Raw genomic sequence first — 26843 nt, 5'->3', positions numbered from 1 at the left:
AAATCTCTGATTGTTCTTGTTTTTACTTACATTTTCATTAATTTTTTTTGCCATCAAATAAGAATCCTACATTAACATTTCCATCATTTTATCAATTCTAATTTTATTAGTGGTTTAGCTATTTTAGCCATTGCAGCTTTTATTAAAAAAAAAAAATAAAAAATGTTTTTAGCGTTGTAGCTTTTCAATAAACTTTAAATATTTGAATCATTTTTAATGGTTTAGCTTTTTATAGCTTTTGATTTCTTTTATTAGTGGTGTAGTTGTTTTTTGGTTTGTATTTTATATATATATATATAGTATTTAAACTTTAAAAATTCTAAGTTTAGATATTTTTGGCATTTTATCTTCTTTTTTTGTTGTATTCTTTTTTTAAACCTTTTTAGTGGTTTAACAGTTTCAGCCCCTGTCAGGGACAGGATGAGGTTCATTTCCTCGGCAGGTTGGAGTTTTCTCCCTCTCAAACATCAGCAGACGGAGGGTTTTGTCCTTTCTCCTCCATCATGTCAGTTCTCAGGCGGTTTCGTTTAGAGCCCGTTTATACGGAAACGATTTCAAGTGAAAACGCAAAACATTCGTTCGTTACACGACAACAGTGCTCAGAGCCACTGCTAACGCAACTTTTTGAAAACGTTCGGTTTTTGTCATGGAGTAAAAAGGGCGGAAACGCAACACCGTGGAAATGTGAAACTATTGTGAAATGAAATGCGTTTTCACATGAATGGTGGCGTAGACGGGGGGGCCTTCGTGTGCAGAAACTCACCCAGGGTCCAGATGAAGTAGTACTTTGGCCGCAGGGCCAGCATGGCCAGGTACAGGTAGAGGATCTGCAGGTGGAACGGTGTGTTGTTGACGAAGTCCTCGTCGATGCAGCGCTCCACCGGCAGCAGCTTGCACAGCCACAGGTAGACGCCCAGCGTGATGGCACACGTGCACAGTTTGGAGATGACGTCGTTCTGAGAGGAGAAGAAACCTTGGATCTTATAGGAGATCATTTTACCTCCACACGAGTCCTTCAGCAGGACTCATTTAGCTCCTGGATAAAAAAAAAAAAACGTAATTATAAACAATACGGCATCTTTAAAAAGTCATCTTTGTGAATGTTTCATGAGGAGAAAATGAATATGGAGCTATAAACCAGAAACTCTGCACAGTAATACTGAATGTAAACTTCACTTTGGTTTCTCTTCACAAAACCTTAGCTTGGATGTCTGTAAGGAAAAAGAAAGAACATGCAGAAAAAAGAAAAAGGGACAACTTTTTAGATCAATGTGATTACCATGAATCACCGAGAGGGGCGGCCTTCATTCCCCTCACGGTGTGAAAGGTGGGAAAGGAAGCAGCTCTTCAGGACAACAGTGTTGTAAGCGCTCCCAGAACCCTGCTGGCTGCCATAATTACTTAGAGTTGGGTGGCACTCTCTATTGATTTTGGCAGAGATAACCTGAAACCAAACTGAGCGTGAAACTACAGGACGGTCAGCGGGGCAGGTAGCATATGGAAGAAAAGATTGAGGCTGACAGGAAACAATTTCCTGAAATACTCTGAGTCTTCTTTACCTTTGACGGAATTTATATCAACAGTTTTAATTTAGTCTGACCTTCATATATGCAACAAGCAAAAATGACTTTGAAGGTTGAATTTTTATGATAGAATTGATGTCTTCTAATGTATCCTGCAACCTAGACGGATCAAAACAAAGTTAAACTGCACAGATTGATTTTATTTCAAGGTGGATGCTTTATTTTTCAAAATAAGGTGTTTGTGCTTGTGGGCGTATCGCCTTCAACTGTGTTTACTTTCTATCAATCAATGTCCTACAAAAATGTTTGATTGTTTCACCAAGAATAAATAAAACATAATGTAGTTTTTAAAATAAATAAACATCCAAGCATTTATTTATCGAGGTCAATGATATCCCGATAAACTGTTGAAGATGGAGCTTGGCAATTCTCTTATCATTGAATCTCGAATATATACAGTCGTAATAATAAAATCTCTGTACGTCTCTTATTACCGGCTTCTTATATTCACAACACAATTACTTTTTAATGTTCCCACATTTATCTTCTCTGCGTATCATATTCAAGGTGGCGGCGAGTGTGAGTGCCGATTAATCAGACTTGTCCATATTTACAGGGATAGCAACAGGGAAGTCAACATTGACACCAGTGCCAAAACAATAGCTTGTTTGTGTTTTCAAATGATATCTGGGTTACAAACATGCACAGGGACATTGTTGAAGAACACACTGCCTCAGTACATTTCTCACCTGGTGATTCATCAAAACCTTTTAATGTTTGAATCACATTTCCTGCCACTTGCCGTTCACTTGCGAGTGAACGGCAAGTGGCATTAACATTTTCCCTACTGTGACATCTTCAGTGTCCCTGATTGGAACTAATTGGACGATTAAAGTTATTATGTGCAGGTATGGGGAAGTCCTCAGCTGCTTGCAGGGTTAGGCAAAGTGGCAGCTGAGTGAAAGACACAAAGAATAATAAGCTAAACAACACAGTGGATCGAGATGAAACTACTGGTCGGATGGTGTCCTGAAGTTTGCACCAGCGCTATCTGAAAGTAAAAGTTGAGATATCAGGAGTCTGTACGTTTATTACTGACTACACTGAGACTTCATAAACCCGTATGTCTCACTACACGATGTCGTTCTACACTGAAACAAAGGTGACAACTGCTACGACGTACTCATCCTACACGTCATCTACAGAGCCTAACGGGAGGAAAAGATGTCAAAGTAAACATTGAGCGGTTGTTGTTGCAGCATTTGTGCAGGGAAAAATATTGAAGATGAAAATATATGGAGAATGTGGTCCTGATCCAGAACTCTTTTCTTCTTCGTGACTCTTCCCACTTGTTTTTGTACGCATTATTTTTTGCCGCATTTCTGGTCAAAGTAGCCCTGACAGTTACACGTCTGAGACTGTACCGTGAAATATCTGATATTGTCAGAAGGTCTGTCTGTGAACCCCCCTCATTATACAAAAAAAAAAAATATATATATATATATATATATATATATATATATATATATATATATATATATATATATATATAAGCCCAGGCAAGTTTTATTTAATTCAAGTGGATTATATTGCTATGATTGTCTGTCTTTTGTCCAAATCACAGTGGATGACTGCATTAAGATGTTAAACCTTTTAAAGTTTACACACTAGTGTATCCAACCGCTATAATAAAGTGCGATTCATTACCCTTAATTCATTAACTCATTCTCATAACTCATTCATTAACTTTCTATGCCAATCTCTAACTTCAATTTGAAACCTCATCACCAAACATGATGTATTTTCCACCTTCCACAGAAATGTAAGTGGCAACCGGCACCTTACAAATGACCTTGACAATATGCGACACTGATTGTATATACGCCACGACATGAATGTAAACAATGATTTGATGGTGTAATCGCTACACAATGTTTAATGCCACACAGGAAATTACATGTGCAGACAAGAAACAGTTCCACCACGGGTGCGATGTTCGATTTCCTGTATCATCATATCCATTTAGTCACTGTCATTGTTCTCGGTGAGATATATAAGAAGACTAATTTATGTGTCTCCTGAACTAAAACATAATAGAGCTTGATTACTCGCGTCGACCTTCTGATCATGTGAAAGAGCTCCAGCAGCGGGCAACATTACCTCCTCGTTAAGTCCAAGCTTTTTAATTAATTAGCTGAATGCATCTATAGGATAATGAGGCACAACAGGGAGGGATGTACAATAGGTGCTCGTGTAATGCTATAATCAGTGACATAATGAGTGACTTAAGCTCTCTCTTTACCACAGTCCTCAACAATGAATGCTGCAATTTATTAAAAATCACATGATTTGAAACGAAGCAAAATGGCAGACAGGGGTTTAAAGTCATTGACATGCACGATTTATTCGCAACTGCGTCTACCAAGTATTCAACTGAGCAGTTGCTCAGGATAACTCCCTTGCAGACTCCCTTGCAGCGTTGTGACTTCGCCCCCCCCCCCCCCCCGCACAACCTGCATCACAAGACCGCATCGGGTCGTAATGATTTCCCCTGTGAAGTCACTGAACACTGGACACATCCGCCCGAGCTGCAGCAGGGGTCTCCTCTCTTGGATTTGATGCCATGGTGAAAGCACACAGTCAGCCCAGCATCAAAAAAGGCAAAGCCTTTTTTTTTTTTTTTTTTTTTTTTACCGAAGACAGACCTTTGTTGTTTTGGTTTCGTGAACCACCAGGAGGCACAAGCAGGTTTTAATTCTCAAAAACAGTTATGATAGGATTTTGTTCTGATCTCCCTGGAACCCTCTAGAGATAATTCCCATTAGTCACACTTATTTTAATGGGAAAGTTACAGTATCAGCAGTATGATAACAGGTTTCAAGAAACAATCACAGATTTTAAGGGGAATGCATTTATCCGTGAGCAGTTAGCACGAAAGGCTCATTCGGGCAGATTAAATACTGCAAGGATTTCCATCATGAAAAAATATTATAGATGTAATATAATTTACTTTAATCCCCATACGTAGATTTGATTTAGACTCTACAGAGAACAGAATCCAAACAGGTACACAACAAATTAAAGATCAGTAAGCAATAAATATTTGTAAATAAAACTATATACACAGAACCTATTTGTGTTTTTTTTTCTTGTTTTTTTTAAGTGAGGGCACTTTATTTTGTATTTATATTTGTTTGTGGATTAGGCATTTGTGCAAAAATACTTCTATTCATCAAGCCCCATAGGATTACAGTTTGTGTCCAGATCCATGCCTGTAAGGTTCTGCACAGTTTTCACCAGATGTACAGAAGAAATACAGTTTAATAGTGTATGAGCCCACAGAGGTATGAGGGGACTGGAGAATGCAGCTGATCATCTAAATTATTGTTTCTTTATCTGCTTATCATCTGCCACATACGTGCGAATCGGTGACGATAAGGGAAAGAACATGGTCAGAAGAAATGATTATGGATGAGTGGAGTCTTTTTTTGCTTAATGCACACTGGTGCTCGGTGGTGAAACTGAAGCCCCACAAAACCCTGGCAAGATTGTCAGACCATATACAGCCAGGTAAGACTGCCCAGGAATGGTTCAGAGGACATTAAAATGAATTTGGTTTGGCCTGCTCAGCCATCACATCTCTGGCCAACTGAACATCTGCATGCTGAGATACGCCGAGCCGTGCAATTCAGTAGGCGGACATTAAATTCATCATCTTACATAGATTATTTTCAGTGAACGTCTCCATCAGGGGTGCCTGACATGGCAGATGTGAAAAGTTTGTTTGTCCCCATGACGGCTGTGGTCGGCCCACTGAGCTTCACTTGGCTACTCTCGTTTCCTGTTTGCCTTCTCCTCAAGGCACCAACTCTCATATTAGAATGGAAACTGGCCATTAACAGCGATGTGAAGTGGCACAGATGCCCCAATTAGAGGCCTCTTCACCTCACTTTCTCATCTCCCATCACGGAGGACGGCTTCATTACCATAACGCTCACGTCAGTCAAGGGCTTAGTAACGCTGGTGTCCCTGAGTGGTTGGAGCAAAGCGAGCAGACCCCCAGCTCACCTCAGATACATTAAAAAAAATATCCCATTATCTTAGAAAAGAGCTCCTTGAGGAGGAGTCCCCAACCAAACAAGGTATTTAAAAAAGACCTTTCCATTGTGACGAAGCACAGATGCTCCTGTTCTATTTTATCTGCACGACTCAGAGCAATTTTACCTAAAACATTTGTGCATAACAAAACATGTTGAAAACAAATATCTCAAGAGCTTTTTATATTTCAGAGTGATAATCACATGTGCAGCCCGTGAGTGCTCAGAATTTTAGCGGCTCCATCTTAAAGAATATTCAATCCACAATGCAGTTCAATTATGTTTTCTCTTTTTGGGGGAAAAAGTATAAGCTTTGTTGACTATTTTCTTCAGAGTGAATCTTAAAAGCTTCTGTTTACAAGTGCGCAGGTTCAAATTCCTCCCTTTTGACCCGGGCTCCCAGGCTGCTGCACTGCGGTAGCCCACTGCGCTCAGTGTTTATAGTGAAGGTCAACTATGAATAGGATGGATTAAATGCAGAGAAATTATTTCCCCAAGGGGATCAATACAATATGCTTTAAAAGTAGGCTTCTCTGCCGAGGCACGGGCAGTAAAATGAACGAAATCACAGAGAAGCGGACAGTGGGGGGGTATATAATATATTTTTAAGATTTGCAAATTCAATTAACACAAGTGCACAACAGTTTAATATTAATGTTTTCTTCAATATGAGGCCACCAAGGGCATATCCAAAGGCCCCTGGTGGCTTGAAGTAGCTTTCAAATTCAAAAATATTGATGACCACCATCTTAAATTATGTATTGGTGGAGGGCTCAAACCTCACAACCACAATGAGGAGTTTGCATGTTTTTCATGTGCATCTGTGGGTTTTCTTCAGGTTCTCTAGTTTCTTGCCATAGTCTGAAGACATGCATATTACATTCATTTGTGTATTTAAATCACAAGAGTGTTGGAGCACAACACTGCTTTATGCACATTGTTGTCTTGGACTGAATCTGGTACTCATTAAAAGTGGAATATGGTGCTATAGAAGAGTAGATATATCTGTTGAAGCTATTTAAGAAAGGGGGCGCTCTACCATACTGTCCCCAGTGATTTCTGCCAGTATCCTCATATTGCCGGTGAATCCTTGTAAAACCGCCACAGTGTTTACTCTGGCCCCCTTGACGCAGCACACTGGGGTCTTTAGAGTGAGGAAGATAAGCACATCCATGATTGAAAGCAATTGAGTTAATGAGTGTTTAATGGGGAACACTGTGCTGTGAGCCATTTAGTGCAATAAAATAAGTGTGCTCTCACCTTTAATGGTGAAGATCTCCTTGTGACAACGATTTAGTGCTGTTCAAGTCACACCGGCATGAACACAAAGTGTCTGGTGCTCGGGCTGACACGATGGAGACGGTGGCGATCGTTGAGAGTGATCGAGAAGTGTGGGCACTGGGTGGTCGCATCCTCTGCTCTATGCCACTGCCTCCAGTCCATTTCATTATCGACTCGAGGCAGTAGCACAGAGGATCCAGGAAAACCAGCTTTAATGACGCTCCACGGTTTGAAGCTGCCATCATAAATCTTGTCAACAAGGCGCTGTCCCTAACACCATGGCTCGGGTGCGGGCTTGATAACAGAGACAGAATATTAAGCCATAGATCTTTTCCAGAGTGCTTTGAGTAAATATGATATTGGATCTGAAACTATTTGGGGATATATGAACTGCTAAAGACACAGGTTGTGTCGGCAAATAGAACTTAGTATTCGTATCTTCATTGAGACTTGCACTTTTTAATCCAAGTGCAGCCCGAGACTGATGGAGCACACAATTGCGGTAATGACTGTGATTACAATCAGAGAACGGTGCTGTGGAAAGCTTAGTAGTAACTGCAAAACGTGGCTCCTAGGCACCATTAACATCTGCTCCAGACCTGTTCACAACCAAGTGAGAACTGGAAGCTTCATAATGGAAACGGGCGAGTGCGTGAGAGGGTGTCTTCTTCTGTGACGAGCCTTTTTCTCCTTACACCTTCCCTTTAAACCTTCCTATTGTCCTTTCGCCGACTCATTACGACTCCATTTTTGTCTAATTCTATGGCCCATTTGAAGCATGACAACGAAGCACCACTATCTCTTGGCTGCTGGCGAGCTCCAATGACAGCGTGTAAACAAAACGACCAAATCCCTCCAAACAAAGGAATGCACCATATCTCGTTATTCCATACAACACAAATACACAAAAATTGAATGGATATTTAATGTCCCTTGTGTTCTGCCATTCTACTCGGGGATCGACTGTTTGTCTGGAAAACAATCCAGTGTTTATGATAAAGGCTTCTGCTACCTTACTTAATGCTGCTAGAATTTGTATATACGAAGACATCCAAAATTTATGTGGGAATAATACTGGAAATAAAATGTTTTAAATTTACTTTTATTAGCTTGATTAAGCCCACACCCCATTGAGTATTTGTAGAAGCCTAAAGCTGTTTCTGACCAGGTGCAAAGAAAATATCACACTGAATACCAAGAAGATGATTCCAGTGATGATTTATCATTAGTATTACAACTGCTAGTCATTTAGGCAGGAGAAGGAATACAAACTCATAGACAGGTGGGTCTCGTGTTAAAAGTACACCTCAAGAATTGCACTGATCATTGTGCAGCAATTAAAAGGTGTAGTCACTACCAAAAATACCAATAACACCATAGTTTGCCCTTAAAATCAGCCTGTCCTCAAGCATAAAGCATTTTGCGGACTGGGTACACGGTGCATAAGCGCTATATAAGTGGAATCCATTTATTATTTTTTGTTTGTCCTGAAAATGCATTTAATGTTGATCCAGCACAATCTTTCATGAAAAATCTGAAATTTTACACAGGAAAAAAAAAGTTACACATAAAACCTCTCAAGGTGTTCTCAATGTACGTCGCAGGCTTTATTTTCCACATTAGTCTGAAGATGGAGATTTTCAGCAGCCTTGAGTTTGCATGGTTTCACAAACTCATGTCTTGGTTTTAAGAGTAATGCTTTTTGCTGGCAATACAACAGCTAGCTTTCACTGCTGATCCATGAGGCTCAGTTTTTTCCAGTGAACCAGTGTGACCCCTACTGGACCGTCTCGGAACAACAGCTACTTTTCTCAAAAAAAGATTTCTGGAACGCCGCCAAGTACTGCAGACCGGTACCACACTTTAAAAACCAATATATAAACCTATGCACTACACGGTTCTCCTGGCTGCACTCATTTTATTTCATATAATTTATTTAACATTGAGCGACAGAGTGAAGAAAAGAGATGTTAACCTCTTCTCTGGCAATGTGTTATTTTTTTTCTCGTTTTATTCAATGTTAGCTTTCTGGCCCAGTAAATACATTCCCATTATGGCCCTGGCACATTTCCATACACAATACTTAAGTTATGGTACTTAAGGCAACACAGGAACGTTTAAGAAGTGCTAAAATAAGTCACTACATATAAATGTAAATACAGATCAGTTTCACTCTGAATTAGTTTTTAAAGGACATACATATATGACTGTTATTTTTTTAACGAACACTATTTCACTGCACAATAATCTTGTGCTCAGCTTGGCAACAACAGTGGACAACATCAAAGAAATGTAAAAAAATAAGTTGTGTAAGGGATCCTGTGTAAGTAATCATAGTTCTGGGGTCTCTGATGGTTGAGATGTCAGGCGCCTGCACTCTACGTGACCAGCTGGTATCATACACACTCTTATTACGCTCCCTGTCTCCATCCATCTGCTCCTGCCCTTGTTTTTCCAGCCAATCATTACCTCTTCCTGCTAACAGACGACCTTACAAGGAGAGACGCGACAAGCTCGAATATATCCATTTTAATCATAAGCTTCTGCAAAAAGTCTGAAATCACTGGAGCCGATAAAGATTCTCCGTTGAAAAAAATAATCATACGCACAATTGAAAAGCTGATTACGAGCCAGAAAAGAGTCACAGATGAGATAAAGAGGCAGTCTGATGGGTTTCCAGCTCTAAAAACAGGCTTATTAGCCATCACCTCTTTTAAACACACCTTCGCTCAGGTCATCCTGTCATCTTCGAGTTCCTCACAATGTGTTCTCCCTAAAGTAAGGGACTGAGGACTGAAATGATGAGCAAGTGAAAGTCTACCCCATGTGCACTTTATACTGAGTCAACTGGCTGGTTTGACCCACAACTTTGGAACATTTGTGGTTGTAAGAGGAGGCCGTGCTGGAAGTGAACAGCTGAGGTGCAGCCTCCATCAGGAAAAGAGAAGAGACATCAGAGCGACAGCATGACGCTGAAGTCGTGTTTCATTTTGCATTCAGATGCCTGAAGTTACACATGAAATCAAATTTCTGGTTGGTCATGTGGAACAGGAAAACTGTCTTTTAGCCTCCATCTCCAGAACTTCAATAGTCGGCAATGCAACTTTTGTCAAAGGGGAACGTTGGGACCAGTGAAGCACGGAAATACATTTTCTGATGCATAATGTTGTTTGTCATAAAAAAAAAAAAAAAAAAAGGAGGACTCACCAGAGGCTTCTGGTACTGGAGAAGCTCTTATCTGCCCTGAAAATAAACACAGTTACATCGATTACCATCCTGTCTCTGCTGTACTTCAGTTTTATTAAATGTACCTAATACAGATAAACATTATTAGAAAGAAAACATGTAAATTGATTAATTACATTTCTTTATAGAATCAGACAAGGGAAAGGTTTGTTGCTTATGCAGTTTAAATGAGACTCATCAACCCCAGAACAGCAATGAGGATAATCTTCATGAACTCCATATTATCAGAAAAAGTAGATCAAATAAAAAAAAGAGTGATAATGTAGTTTGATTACATAGACTGCCAGTAGTTTTTCTTTCCATTTAGTAATGTTTTTAAACCATATTTTATGATTTCAGTCATCTCCATGAACCTATATCAACTTCAGTAGGAAAAAAAGTTTTACCCTCAAATTATGTTTTTATGAAGATTCTGTCTCAGAAATTAATCTCCCAGGATGCACCTGTCCCACACTGCTATATGCAAACAAATGTATGCACCACAACCTAGGATTATAAAGAATATGCAACCATAAATCTATCAGAGCCGTATAATCAATTTTTTCAATAAATTCATATTGGTGTCAGAGGTCCAACAAGATTGCATCCAAAGTGTATTTCCACAAATTCAGCCTTGGTTCTGAATTTCAGCCAGCCTACGGCTCTCTTCACGCGAGCTAAGATAATCTTTTTTTCCTCCCCATCGTTCATCTGCATCCACACGACACCATGAAAACTACTCAAAATGATGTAGTACACATGCCAGACCTATGGGTGGCATGGTAATGCTACGGAAATACGACAAAAATGGAGAAGAAGAGACGGAGCGTGAGAAAACAGAGTAATAGACAAGTCCAACATACAGCCTTATTAAACCGACAAGGATCAGTCGCTTCTGCAGCTCGACCTGGAGCATGCAAGTCCGCTATTGCTGTTGTTCAGTGACGTTGCGGAGAGGGTTGCGAGGTTATAGGGTCCAGAGGTGGGGTGATGACATCATCGCATTCAGCAAACGTGCATATGTCCACGAGTCAAAGCCGAGGCGGCGTTTTCAAATTCCTCCACTCTGGAACCCGTTTTCAGGCTCTTAAAACGCTGCACCGTGTGGATGGTCGGGCAAAAATGATACAGTTACATGAAACGCTGTTGTCGTGTGGACCGGATCTAAAAGTCCCTCTAGTGAGCTCTAATGAGAACAGGCTGCTCCTGGACTGTCTGTCCATTCTTACTTCATGTCTGCTTTCCAATACCATCAGGATGAAAAAAATGAGGCCCATTCTTAATTTTAGAGGGCAGAGTTCATCTACTCGTGGGAGGGTCAAAGAGAGTATCCACTACCAGAGGGAGTGGTAATTTCCCCTCATGAAGTCATGAAGGGAAAATTTCTGATTTGCTGTATGCGCACAGGTTAAATAAAAAGTGGAGCAAACAAGTAAGGGAGATGACAGACTTTCTTCACATTAGAAAGTCAGTTCTGCATAATAAGGGAGCTTTATTCAAAACCAGTGAAATGGATAAGATCCATGATGATAATTTACATCAGAATGAACTTTCAAATATTACTGTGGTAATTTCTCCTTGAGGCTGTTTTAGGAGACCTTCCCTGTACTTGTGTGGGAAGAACAAGCAGTAAATCCAACGGAGAGATATTATCCAAAGTTATTATATCTTTGCAAACAGTTGTCCACTTGGAGGTGAAAAACACAGAACAATATCGACCAACCTCCTCCTGTTTTCAACTCCAGAGAGAAAAGCGTGGCCCTGCAGCTTCTAAATGGTCAACTCAGTGACTAACCAAGATGAAGTTTTATTTCTTGAGCCTTTTCCACAAACTCAGGGAAGTGCAGAGGAGGTTTGTCGGCACTGCCTCCAATGGCAGGAAGATAAATCTGAGACCAATAACAGTGAACCACCAGATGCTGAGGCACTCTGCTCATCGCCGAGGCACTGCGGAGTTGGATGTCACCACTTTCACAATGCATGCGATAATGTGATACAAGGCTAATTCAAATTTGGGCTAGATTTGGCAATCAATAACACAATGTGCCGGATGAATATGAATCACATTGCCACCCTCCCTCCGCAGCTCTGTATTCCTCCGTCCTCGGCCTGCCAGCTATTCGTTAAGTACACCCAGAGTGTGACTCTCTCTGAGATTGGAAGGAGTGGCTGGCAGATGCAGGCTTCCAGACTGTCATAGTGTAGAGACGCTTGAATCCCGTTGAGCCCAAATATAGCAGATATCATCAAAAGCATTAAACCTCAAATAGAAAGGAACCTTACCATGCATTAAATAATCTTAGAAAGCCGGCAAGTCAAGCCGGATGCATATAAAAATTAATTACAGGAGTCTTACATGGGAAGATGGACTGATAAGTGGAATGACAAGTACGCGAAAGAGAAAGTATGTGAGCTTAGAATGATCTGCCAGAGAGAAGAGAGGGGAACACGAAATAAAACAAGGCAGACCGAGCAAAGTGCTGCGGTTGCTTTCCTCTCTTGGTGCAATTTATTCACGCATGTAAGGAATCTCTTTGCCCGCGCTTGCTGCTGTTTTAACACTTCACCCTGCATAACGATGCAGTGCATTTCGTCCCGCCTCAATCCATCTCGAAAATGGCACCAAAGGACATGCGAGCTGTGGACAATCAATCTGCTGATAATCACCACTTATCGCTTCCTCCCCAGAGGTAAGCCAATCAAACAATTATCATGGTCATCCTGCGCAGATACGCTGGCCCCCAACATAGGTGAATGAATGAAATGAAATGCCATCAAGTAATTGAAGCGACACTTAAAAGGAAATGTCAAGTTTTAAGTTTTATCCACAAAAGAAATATGTCACAAAACATTTACAACATCCAGTTGTGGCTCACTTACATTTGTAGGTCTTAAAATGGTAAAAAGCTGATTTTCATCAGAAAAGTGATGTATTCTAAAATAGTTTTAACGTAAAAGCCAACTTTGATGGTCACTTGCTGTATAAAGTGTGGCCACAGGGTCACCGATTAGTTTTTTTTTGTTTTTTTTAAAGAATTGAAGTGCAAGTGAAATTGAATCCTGTGTTTAAGAATAATTTATTTAAACTTTCTATACATAGTGCAGTGCAGTGTAAAGGAAAATCAGTTCACGTGTTGGCCAGCCACTTAAGGTCTGTTGTCAATATGAGCTGACATTGAAAGCAGGGCAGTACATTGATTATTTCTTTTCCTTATCCAGACTTGGGAAAAACCTTTCAAAATGATAAATTAGATTTCTGGCCAGGTTGAGATAGCTTCAGGATTCACACTGGAGCGCTTGGGATGTACTCACAGGCTGCACCTCTGCACCATAAAATCTTGTGATTTAATAAAACCTGCATACAATATTCAGAGAATACCATTAATATCATTGAAATTCATTCATTCACCTTTTAAGTGGTGTCAGGATAGAGGAGACCACAGAGCACATTTTAACATTATCTTGTGGGTTGCTCTAATTAATAGAAACCGCAAAAACAAAAACACATACGGGATATTGTAAAGACAGCAATGACTTTTAAACCCTCCACTAAAAGAACCAGCATTGCAATATTATATGTCTTACATTCGTTATAAGAACGCTTTATTTATCACACAGCGATAATGTGTAATTTACATTTATGTTTGGCATTTGCAGTTAATTCCGTAAGAAACTGCATTTTAATAGACTATAGGTTCATTTATAATCAAAACAAGTTGCTTTACTCATGACCTTCATAGACCACAGACCATGTTGTGAGTAGTAGTACAAGAAAATATAGACAATATACACAAACAGGTCCTCCCCACAACAACTGAAGTGCTACTAGGATCAACTGATAATGTATTGAACTGGTTATGAATGCAGTTTATAATGACGCGAGAAGTCTGTGAATCACAGTGACATCCCTCCGTTTTCAACCACCTGTCCGGTTTATTTGTTTCTGTCGCCCTGCCGGTCTCCCGTTTTAGTGCCTGTTGTCAAAACATTGAATGAAAATGTATCAGAGAAGAAAACATGATGCAAGGACATGAAACGGTATCACCACAGTCGGTCGGGCATCAAACATGCTATATTTCTAAGCCCGTGCAATGTGCGTGCGTCTGGCAAAACAAACTTCTCCCCTGTGTGTAAGAACATTAGAATGTATTTGACCTGCAAACACTGACATTAGGCGACCTGCTGGCGAGGGCTTTGCTCTGTTGCCGTCTTTGTTGCCCAGTGTTGAGGGTGGAAATATTTGTTTGCGAGTCGGTGATACGGTTGGTGATCGTCCCCCTGCTGACACAGGCAACATTGTGTTTTGGTGTTAACAGAGAGCAATGAGAAACAGGGCGTCACATAAACCACGACGCCTGCATCAAACACCTGACACACAGTTAAAGAAGGACAGAGATGAAAGATAAACTGGCGCAGCTGTTCATATTTCCTCATACATATTTTACACTGCTCAGCAAAAAACAAAGAGAGCAAGTAATTATCGCGGTGCAACTCCAAGTCTGTCCAACTGGTGGGATATCAACCTGTCCGGTCAGTAAGCAATATTGGTGGCGAATGAATTTCACCTCCTGTTGTGACACCTGGACAGACAACAAGGAGAGACCGTTAACCATTTGGGAGTGATCGGTGAAAAATGATGTTCCTCCAGTATGACCGGTTTGGTGGTGGGTCAGTTATGGTACGCCGAATCTGTGGGCCCTGCAGTGAAGAGAGTATCTATATTAATGTATTCTACATTTTGGAATGAAATGAGGCGTGGTGTCTTTGTTGTGGAAAAGACGAGCGCGAGATGATGAAACTAAAGAAACTAGAAATGGTCTGTGATGTGGAGACAGCAGATTACTTCCAAGAGTATATGATAAGTTGATATATGAGGAGAAGCTTGCATATTGGGTGAATCCAAAGCTTTCCAGGCATGTTTAGAAATCTGATAATTGCTCATTTGGAGGGTGAAGTCCCCCAACAATCTTACATTTGGTGAGAGTGTATAGATGAGTGAGCAGGGAAGTGAAGTCATGCCATTGTGAGGCTTTGGGGGACGGTAAACTGTACCGATGATGTTGGGAGTGGGACCAAGACAGTTTATACACGCTATACACTCCATAAAGCTCAAGGCAAGCACAGAGACGAGCAGGACGTTCCACTTCTCATGGGGGATTATCATGAGACCTCCCACGTGAGCTGAGCCACGGGGTTTGACAGATGTAAACAAAGGAGTCAGTGACGTTTTTTTAAGGCATGAGACTCCCAAAGATCAGAGGCGCAAAAGGCAAATTTAGTGTCATTGTTTCTCTTCAATGATAAAATGATTTGGTGTCAGCTACGGTAATCCAGGTATTTGTGCCTGTTTATCGTCTGTTAACAAAATGTGGTTTCAGTGGTTGTGATGCTGTGAGTTACATACAGATCAGGAAGTTAGGAGCTGAGTGATCATGTCAGGACTTTGTTCTCACCTGTTGTTAAGTTGAGGTATGAAAATCAGTGTGTGGAGTGATGAGGCTGATTTTTTTTGCACTCCTACAAAATTGACCTGTTTGGATGCTCTTGTTTGATGGCGATTGTCAATTGGGACATTTTAAAGCGGTTTGTCTGAGACCTCCCCTTCACTTTGTTCAGTTTTACTAACTCGTTCATATTCATTTACTTTGCATTCCCTTTTCCAGCCGTCCAAGATCGATTGTAGTTTCCTTCATAGTACATGTATGTTCGTCCCACTATGATCTCTAAACGAGCGGAAAATCTGGATTCTTTGAGGTTGGACATGTGCTCGATAGAAGAAACGAGCAAAGCTGGATTTTTTTGTTGTTGTTGTTGCTGTTTGTGGTTGTAAAGACGTGTTGTTTGTTCAAGGCTGGGTTGTTGACAAAGAGTCTCACCAAGGAAATAAATACTTAATGAACAACAGCAAAAGGATTTGCAGACAAAACCGGATGTCAGCCCAGATGTGGGGCCCAGAATTGGACCTTGAAAAACAGGGATTTTGGAGAAGCTAATTTCCGGACGCAGTTTAGTGGTAATTGCTGCTTGATGATAACAACGCTCCTGTTCCTATGCTTGTAAACAACGTGAAGCTAAAAGAGTTGACGTGACGTCAACCATTAAACGCACCCTAATTCACCATCAATTTCATTCATTGCCTCCTCTGCCATTTCACTTGTTGATTTAACATTTTCCTTTTAAGCTGTGCAAACCCACCACAGGTCATTGTTTAAAGAGCAGAAACAATCAGCGTATTTCTGATATTTAAACTTACTGCACTCAAGGTTTTGATGGTACACAGATTATTGACCAAAAAAAAATCCAATCTATGGTTATGTTGTATCCACAGGGATAAAACGACTACTCAAAAGCCAAAAAGTAACCTGTAAAGTCTGTTGTAAATCTGTGCGGCAACCCTGTCAAGGGCAAAGAGCAAAGTAAGCATCTCATTACCTGTGACTCTCACCGTATTCCAAGTTTAATCAACTATAATCAGACACGCTGTCATGTCATTAGATTTTTGTTTTAAATGCAGCTCAGTTTGGTGAAATAACGAATGTGGCCTCCCTTACTGCAATCAGAGAAAAGATTAAATAACAGCTGTGTCACATTACCAATATAACGTCGCTGTAAAACTATGTGCGAGGGATCAGGTGGAAGACCCAAACACAGGAAGTGAATCAAGTAGTCTTTATTAAAAAGGATCTACAAATGTCAAATGAATGAAGTAAACCAGGCGAGCGCAGAATGATTGCTACAAGTTCTCCACTAAAATCAAGTATATTAAGCAAATGCAGTCAAATTCTGAGCGTCCCAGCTGAATGTGGCAGCAGAAATGAAGACTCATCACACCAGACAACATTTTTCTCGCATATGCTGTGCAATGATGGGGTCTTCTGCATACTTTGGTAGCGGCAAATAGTTATTGGAGTTACTGTTGCTTTTGTACAATCTCCAAGCAGTGTGATCATTCTCCCCCGACCTCCATCACCAACAAGGTATTTCGGCCCAGAAAACAGCTGATCACTGAATATTTTTGTTGTTGTTGTTTTTCTGACTATTTCCTGTAAACCTTGGAGAAGGTTGCGCTTGAAAATCCCAGCGGATCAGCAGTTTCTGAACCAGCTCTCTAGGCACCGACACCCTTGCCACATTCAAAGTCACTTAAATCGCCTTTTCCCCCCCGCATTCTCACACTCGGTGTATTCGAGGCTTGTTAACACGGTCGAGATGAGCTGTGAAAGTCAAACTGAGTTTCGGCCAAGTCAATAGCCAATCAGTCATTTTGCACTAGCAAACTGTTTAACAGGTGTGCCTAATATAGTGGCTGTGGCTGATGCGAGGGAAAAAAAAATCAGGTTTCACTGGACAGACATATCTGTCTGCTGATGTTTTGAATGATGGACTTAATTTTAATTAGTGGGCTTTAGTTTTTTAAAGCAAATGTGCATGTTTTTTTTTTTTAATGTATTGACATTTTTTCTGATTTGTTCTATGTGTTTTATGTGCCTGTTTTGTCTGAAACCTTAACGTACTGCTGCCTGTCTTGGCCCAGGAGACTCCTGCAAATATGACTTTAAAATTCAACGAGGTTTCTCTGGTAAAAAATAAGTGTTAAATAAATTTACAAAACATGTGTCCAAGACCGCATTTACACATCAAGAAGTAAGAGCAGAGCGAAACACAAGGCGTTCGACCAGGTGAGCAGAGACTGGGTGGAAAAGTACTGGACCGAAGGCAAGTGACGTTTACAGTAACCTGACAAGACGGGGGAGCACAAAATAAACCAGCAACGTTGTGGGAAATGACAGGACATGAGAGCAACAACTCCACAGCACCTGGAGCAGTGAACACTGGGGAAAAGGGTGAGAGGACAGACACAGAAAAAGCATTAAAAAAACTGAAACAACGCAGGGGAGAGTCGTCAGAATGCCAAAACTAAACTCCTGGATTGTGGAACTGTGAGGTTAGGTGACGTTTGATAACGCAGGGGAAACAGGCGGTCTTTGTTTGCTACTGTCTGCATGTGAGAGGTTCTTGAAAGAAGGACTAGGATTAGTGACAGAGCTTCATCTGAATCGACCACTGTTGAGATCTCAGTCAGAAAATTGACCAAAGAAGACAGTGGGCTTTGCTAATGTTGGCTGAGCAAGTCAGACAAAGAGAGCCCAGGTTGGTCTAAACAAAAATATCCATTTTGAAATTGCATTACTAGTTACCATGGGAAGTAGAGAAATCACTGGTACCAATACTGCTGGTTTTCAATCTGCCGCCTCCTCCATGCTCATCGTCTTTTCGGCTAGTCCTGATCCCATATTATGATTTCTTTAACCCGGTTGAGATTCCGTCCAGATATAAAAGGGATGGATTTTTATTTTTCTCCACCGACCTCTCTGTTCGTCTGTTGACAACACAATTTGGGTAGTAATGAAATGTTTTCTATCTTCAGTATCAGGATGCGGCTTGGCAGCTTCCTTTCCCCGCAACCAGCCAAATACCGTCTCCTCCCTTGAAGTCTTTTCGTGTCAGTTTTCCTGAATTTAATTTAGTCTCGCAAAAAGTTTGATGGTGGCTCAAAAATCGAATTAGCTGGTGAAATGCTGTTTCACGCACATGCAGTTAAAAACAGCTGGTAGGCAAACAAACATCCCGACGACAAAACATAGATACAACATGAGTTATCTGCCTGCTGGAACTTCAGATTAATCGCATTGATTAATATCAACCTCCATCCATCCAAGCCAGTTCGGCTGTCCCTCCAGTCAAACAGGACAACTCTGCTGTCAACCTTCGGTCGGCTCTTGGACCTCCTCACTGACCGTACGTTGGACTTTCTGCTTGATGGAAACGTGTCAACAATCCCACGACCTTTCCCAACATAAGAAGCAAACAATTGCTGTGATTGCTGTACGCAATATGCACGGGGGGACGGATTTTGCCACCCTTACTGATATACTCAGTATATGGGGGCTGTTGGGACCAATTCCCGACAGTAAATAGTATGACACACTCAATATAACACACAGTAACCATTAGATGTATGTACCTTTGGCTAGATAAAGATATAATTTGTTTCATTTCCATACACTACTAATTATTGCAACTGTACAACTGTTACTGGATGAGGAGAAAAAGATGTAACTTAAGATGCTGAAGAGAGCGAGCAGACCTAAAACTAATGTAAAATCATTCAACAAACAGTTTGTGTATTACCTCCTCTGGTCTTCCATTATAAAAAAAAAAAAACACACAGTGGTTAAAGGGAATATTATATAAAATGAAAATGGTTCACATATGAATAAGCTGTGTTAAGTAATCCAAGCACCTGAACAACTAAGAGCTTGTTCAAGAGCTTTTCTCAAAGTAAGAAGTCCTGGTGGGATGATAAAAAGTGGCTGTAACAGCCTCAGTGGCCTTTGTTGCTCCTCACTTACACTGATGAATATATCACTGAGGCATGGGCGAAAGGGGTTTTTTTGTGTGAGAAGCAAGCGTTTCCAATTAACCACAGTTACCTCTCTCTGACACTGAATAATTGATTCAACATTAACGGCTCTTCAGTGTCAGGTGGCCTGCTGTTCGGAGTTTGTAGGTGAGAAGAAGATGATTAATACAGATAAAAAAATTTTTTTCTAATGCTGCTGAATACAGTCGAAGAGGGTGTGCTGTTATTATAAACACGGCAACAGTGGAAGTGAATTTTCTACACATTGCGTTCCACTATTCCCTGAATATCTTAGTACAGAGAGATGGCTGCTCTTTACAAAAATTATTATAGTTTTTTTTTTTTTTTGATTGCAGCCTACAAATACTTTCTTTTTTGCCATTGGTTGGCTGAGTCTGGCTGTACACTCAGGCTGGCTTTCAATATGTCTTCTACCACAGAAATGTCAAATTGAGCCTCTCGTGAGTGTTTTCTAGGCAGATTTGGCAGTTGCTCACGAGCAGAGAAACACAATAGTAAAAGTAATTTCACCCGCCTCATGAAATCTAATGCGCAGCATGCCTCAGTGCTCATAAACCGAAATACTCGTGTTTTCATATCGAAGGAGCGCTGCTACAAATTCTACAAGCACATACATGTAAAGTCATTTCCTTTCCTCTTTTCTGACCTTTAATTCCATGCTTATACGGTATATAAGTTCCTCGCTGATAGACAAAGTGAACAACTGAATCTCATAATGACTAAGTTTTACCACCAGATAATGACAAACAATTAGTGCTTTGGTTTTTAATATATTTGTTTCTGCAGGGAAGAAAAAAAAAACTAAAAAAAAAACCCAGAAGCACAGTTTAATTAAAAGTTTCCAAATTACTTTTAAATAACTTCACAATCAAAAACGTTGGGTTTGGTTCAGCACGGTGCCTTGGTTTGCCCTCGGAATATTGTGTTGAGTAGCCCAAACTGATCAATGATTCTGAGGTCTTTTATTATACAATATGATGGAAGAGGTCACCACTGCCAAGACGACCAGTCTGATGAGTTGACCACATGCACTCAAGCAATCTCCATTTGAGGCTTTACGAAAACTGAGCATCTGCACAGATGATTGCGCCATTAAAGACTGAAGTAGTAAATGTCGAGGGCACAGCGCTGACAGCCAATAACCTTTTTCTGTGATTTTTTTTTTTTTTTTTTTTTTTTTGGAGCAGGTGCTGCACAACTCCCTGAGCAGGCTTAACAGTTTCCACTCTCCGCTCCTGGACCGGCAACACAACGCAACAGGTTTAGCACCGTGTCATAGTTTCATTGTAGTACCTGCCGACAGGCAAACTCTTAACTCAATTGACATTCAGACGGATTATTCTGCTATTATCTTACCCTCCATAAGCTCCAAATGTGAAACTCCTCTTCCTCTGAGACATCCTGCTGGATGGGTGATGAGACTTCGCAGGAGGGGGGTTGGCGGAGTGCGCAGCTTACAGCCCAGAGCTACGCAAGGACACTCACACCTCTTCCTTTCTCTGTTTCTTTTTGTTTCTCCACCTCTCCTCCCTTTAACTCTCTCTTCTCTCCACCCCCCTCGTCTCAGCCCTCGTCGAGTGTGTGTGTGTGTTTTGTCTGGGAGTATTTGATGTGTGTACACATCCAGCCCTCCCTCCTCGGTGTCTCCTCTGCGCTCCCTGACTAAGTAGCTCTCATCTCTGTCAGAGTATGGGAAAGGTGTGTCCGGCTGCCTTGTTGTGCTGTCGTCCTGGAAACTAACAGGATGATTTCGAGACTCAATCGGAGTCTTTCTGTCTCATTTCCACCGGGAAGAGGGCAAAACTACTCGCATTTTCTGACAATGTGCCACAAAGGTGTCGTCCACCTCAGCAAGTGATTGAACTCTGAGGTGAATCGCAGAATGAATGGCTCTTGAGGGAAGTTGGTGGGTATACCCAGACTTAGCTGTGCACTTGAAGGCTGCATGAGGGAATAATTAAATTCGTACTTGCTTATGATGATTTTACAGTCGGAAATTATAAAAAAAAAAAAAAGAAGCTAATTATTATTTTCTGGATAAAATCAAATTGTCGTGTAAGAAAACTGTGGAAGTTACCAATTATAATTCCTCTAATTAAACGCATTAAAAATGTTCAATTGACCAAAAATTTAAACCTCACAAATGCTGATGGGTACGTTGATTTAAAAATGACAACATGCTTCCCGTCGTTTGTATCCATTTCATCCAAACTCAACAAGGCTTTATGATACAACCTGGACACATTTCCAGCCGATCGCAGGTCAAACACACACAGAGATACTGAAAAGACATTGATCAACATCCATTTGGATCATGGGAGGGATTCACAGTATCCATAGAAAAAAAAAAAATACAGGCAAAGGAAGACCAGAATAGCCTCATCCAACCGACAACCTTCTTGTTGTGAAGGCTTACCTCTAAACCACAGTGTCGTCTTTACATGACGACCCAGAAGGTATGCACCGAGTTTGGCTGAAGCATGTATGAATGAATCTTATCGTTTGCAGTATGTAGTGTTATGAGCGCATTTTTAAAAACAAGACAGGAGTAGTATGAGGGTCAGACCACAGATCAGAAGTGCTCAGTGACCTGACTGAAATATTGTGCATAAAGACTGTAATGGCAAGCGGCTATTAAAATGGTATCGTAGGTCAAACACTAATCTGCCACATTCACATTCAGTCGAGTTTCTGTTGAAAGCTCCATGTTATAGAAAGCAAAAGGCATATTCAACGCTGCAATTTAAATGAATAGGAGTGCAAGCTATATAAAAGGTTAGTCACAATTACCCCTTCACATACACAGAGTATGCCCACTCATGGTGAAAGTATTCACCGATCATCACGGAACCATTTGGGCGTCTTGCCCGAGGGCTTCTAAACAGAGAAAGAAGTGGAAATTCTAGTCTTTCCAGGCTCACAGCTGACGTTACAATTGGATATGAAAAGAAGATGATATGATGGACATGACCCTCTCATGCTACCTGAGCTATTTCAGCTTGTATTTGTACTTGACACTCAGTCCCTTTGCACTTGTAACATTTCCTCGTAAAGACAGAGTAGAAACCACTAAAATCCATATGATTTCACTGAATCTCTCCGGGCGTATTAAATGGAGAGGAGTGTCACCTTTCATCCGAGTGTGCTGGATATGATATCTTTGTCAATCTACAGGCAGAGCTCAAGCTCCCTTATAGTCAGACAAGAGGGGGCAATCTTAGATCTTCCCTGATATCACTCCATCATCGTCTCCTCACAGTGTCCTCCCTCTCCATTTCACCTTTGTGTCCTTGCCTTTTTTCTTTTTTTTCCTTTTCTGTTCTCCCGTCTCTGGCTGCTTTCCTGTCCTTCAGCACAATTATTGCCACGTTTTGTGCTACGATAAAACCCAAAGAGACCCATCGCTTTTCTACCAGATTCAACAGTATTGATTGTCCACTTGTCTCCCGACGTATCATTGAAAACACCCGGCTGCCCTGACGACTCAATTCTCAACCTTTTATGATTCTATTAAGTCTGACTGGACTCTGGCCAGACTCCAGCTATAAATCACATCAGAAGATTATGGGAGAGGACGGATGAATGTGACATGTATATCCACAATGTCCTCACCAAGGTCCTTCAACACCTTTAATGATTGGTGCGGAGGGTTATTATACAGCATCTGCTGAACTGTTCTGTCTCAACTCAATCTCATGTTGTCAAAGTGGAGTTTTTTTTTATTTTGATTTCTTTTCTGGTAACCAAACTTCTACTGTACCGTCACTGCTGCACTGCTTCCAACGTATATTAGATTAAATATATCCGATATATTTGAGTCATGACCTCAAGGCTAAAGTCCGTTATATTCGAGTCTGAATGCAGCAGCCATTGTGGATCTCTTCTGAGCACAAGTGGTTCAGTCTTTTTGCATTATTATTGTTTTTTTTTCATATAAATAAAATGTCATTTTTTTTTCTCTGTGTGTAAGTCTTCAAAATAGAGATCCCGTGTTTCATCTTTGACAACCTCTTGTACAGATTTATTTTTCTCATCATATAGGCAAAAGTGGACATCCTCAGGGGTCTTTTCACAGCAGGGTGGCTCCAGACGGCTTCTCCTCTTTCACAGTCAGCCTCGGTTCCTCTGCTGATGACGACATTGACATGTCACGTCTGTCAGCAGAAGTCTGGCTCTGGAGAATCATCACGGTGCAAAGCTGTTATTGTTGCTCCGTAATGTCGTTTCAAGAGCTCTTTTCACTGTCGCGTCCACCTTATGTCCCTCAAAAGATGTCCTTCGTGAGCATGTGAAACCATAAAAAAAAAAAAAAAAAAAAGGCTATTTACCCAGGGTGATTTGTGTGAGGCAGGTGAAAGGGAAAGGGCAATTTGCTGTAATTAGTCTATGTCTGCGGGTTTCGTTCAGTAGACGTGTCAGGCTGGCCGCGGGACTCGTCTTAAGCAGGTCAGCCTCGACTTTGAGGCCTTCACTCTGGCAAGGGGAAGACGGGGGGGAAATAATGAGAGGCTACACTGTCTGTGCAGCAGTTCAATCCACCTTAAAGCACAGCTATCACAGGGGAAAGTGCTTAAGAAACTAATCACCAAAGACAGGCCGCTTTACAACTAACTTAAAGAAGCCTGATGTTCAAATCATCTAATTGGAGCGTTAAAAAACCCCACAGTCAAACAGTGTGGTACTGGGGGTTGCATCTCCAATATATATATATAGTTAGAAAAATACAAATCTATAATTTTTTTGGTGTTTCACAGATATGAAAATTGCAAACATTTCCATTTCTTTTTGAATCATGAGGCGCCCGACAGCAGCTGCAGCTCATTTCCCCTTCCATTGTATAAGCAACTACTGAATGTTACATTCAACTTTCTCCGTGTTATTTACACCGTCAGAGTGCATTCAGCGAGTACTACATGTACTTTCCAGCGTGTGAGTGTTAAAGGTTGGGATCTGCGAGACGCCACAAAAGTCTGCTGCTGTTTTCCACGTTTTCCATCGAAGTTTTGTGAATTAGCATGCCACACAAGTTCATCCCTTGTCGGGCAAATTAACTTGACATGTTCACCAAATCAACCATGATGAAATAGTCATGGTAAACACTAATCTAGGTGGTTGTAATATCAACATTCGCAGCATACATACAGTGTTGAAGGACAGACTGAACTGGAATGCATTATGCACTCGTGCCATGACTGTCAGCAGATTTGGACAAACAGATGGAGCCCCACTATCCGAGACTGCGATGATAAAAGATTGTATTTCACTTCATTATTAGCATTACACTTTACCTGGTGGCATTAGAGAAAGCAGTCAGAAGCACAAAAACTGTAATTTCAAAGTACAAGTCCCAAAGCACGTAGTAATTATTAAACCGTTAAATTTGACTATGTGCATTAGAAAAGCATTGTATTCCCAGTGAGTGCGCCTGATTGATGTTTTTCACCTGAATAACACAAAATATTTTTATAAAATGTCTTGAAAAGTTTCCGTTCCTCTAAAATGTTATCTTTTTTGTTGTTGTAATTTTTCCTTTCAATAGCCAAAATTGCTGCATCTCACAGACCCTAGCAGGTTTAACACGGGCAGGTTTATGAAAAGCTTCGTCTGCAGCAGGTTTGAACCAACATCCTCGTTGCTGTATGGTAACACCGTTAATCACTACCGCTCACTGCTGTCAAGCCTTGTGGCCAGTGCCTCAATATGCACATAAGTAGTTTTCTTTTTTTTGTTTGATCCCACATAGATGACAGAAACCACGCTGGCGCCTGAGACGGATGAATGTACACTACGTGAATGCAAAAATAGCATTAGCATTCAAAACAGAAATAATTGGCCTCAATATTGCAGGCGTGGCTTGCCCTTAATTTACATTTTATTCTTCAGTCACCAATGACCTCACAGGAGACGGTTAATGTGGCCTATGGGATGTATAATCCCTGGGTCTGTGCTGGAGGAAGAGTTATAATCACACAATGAGAACAACGTGTAAAAACGACAGCAAACATTTTCCCTGATAAAGAGAAAAACGCAATGCAGTCAATGGATCACCAAAGCTGTTTGTGCTAAACGTCACTGACTTTCTTTAAATTGTCAATGAGCTACTAAAACCTTTATTTGAGTGGTAGATTGAAAGACACATGGACTCTTCATCTGATATTGAGGTGCCTCCACAGCACAGACTATTTTTGCCTCGATCTATTGAACATACAGTAAATACAGCGGCTCATGTACCAAGGACACAATTTTATGATGCAGCGGTCCAAGCTGCCACAGCCTCTGCAGGTGTGAAGAGGCAGAAAGCCCTCAAGTGCTGTAAAAGCTCTTCTTATGTGAGCCTTAACGACTAAGGAGCCATTACATAGTTACAGTACAGTACCTCTCCAGTGGGAACAGCAAAGCAGGACACAGACACATTAAATATTTACTGGCTGCGCACACACAACTACACCCCTGACAAGATTGCAAGGACAACACGCTCTGGCTCCGTGGCCTCAAATGCCCACAGTCATGTTTCCACATCTTTTTTTTTTGGCAAACTTTTTGCAACAACAACAGAAAGAATAAAACAACATTTTTCCTCAGCTTCAAAAACACCAAATACACTCTTTTTTTTTTTTCTTTCAGGGTCATATCGGCCAAAACTGAAAAAATAAAAAATCATCAGCAATGAAGTAATGACTCTCATCAACAGCATAAAATAGTTCATATGAAACTGAGTTACTAACACTGTAAGTTTGGCTTTTTTTTTTTTTTTTTTTTTTTTTTTAAATCTAAGAATTTCAAAAGAGAAAGCCAACGGGAAAAGAAAGGCAAAAGACTAATGAAGCTGTCTTGGAGCAACACTACCCCTCGCTGTTTGCCAGGGGAACTACTTTTCATCCTCTCAAGCTGCTGAGTGTCTCAGGGGCTGTTCCAGAGCTCCGTTTGACACAGACAAACTTTGAATTTTAAGCAGATCGACTCCGCTGCCTCTCGGTCTTCGCAGCAGGAAGAAAAGAGTGTGGTAGGAAACACAGGAGCTGACAAATCCAGCTTTTTAAAGATTTTAACTCCTTTTATCTTTAGCCGTTCTTTATTCTTTTCCAGGTTGTGCACACGACTGTGGTCAGCACAGCCGTGAGTCTATTAAGCAGAAAAGAGGCTCTGCAGAGGCAGTCACTGTTCCGTAACCAAATGCAACAAATGAGATTCTCTTCCTCCGTCGCAAATTGCAAGAACGAGATTATCGAGGGCGCTGACATTGTATAACTTGCTCATCAAAGACAGACAGAT

General features: G+C 40.9%; 1 protein-coding gene across 4 annotated transcripts in view; it reads right to left on the bottom strand.

The window, feature by feature from the left end:
- Positions 1–26843, bottom strand: part of rap1gapb (RAP1 GTPase activating protein b) — a 106774-nt gene that overhangs the window by 45495 nt on the left and 34436 nt on the right. For 3 of the 4 annotated variants that reach the window (XM_080462075.1, XM_080462076.1, XM_080462079.1), the window contains exon 3: positions 10109–10144. The exons of the other annotated variant lie outside the window; for it this stretch is intronic. The gene's annotated coding sequence lies outside the window, so the exon portion shown is untranslated. The remainder of the gene's footprint in view (positions 1–10108; positions 10145–26843) is intronic. 4 annotated transcript variants of the gene reach the window in all.

This window comes from Lipophrys pholis (genome assembly GCF_963383615.2).
Source record: "Lipophrys pholis genome assembly, chromosome: 4".
In the NCBI taxonomy this organism is placed as follows: domain Eukaryota; kingdom Metazoa; phylum Chordata; class Actinopteri; order Blenniiformes; family Blenniidae; genus Lipophrys; species Lipophrys pholis.
Note: the sequence above shows the minus strand (reverse complement) of the source record. Positions and strands in the feature narration are given on the sequence as shown.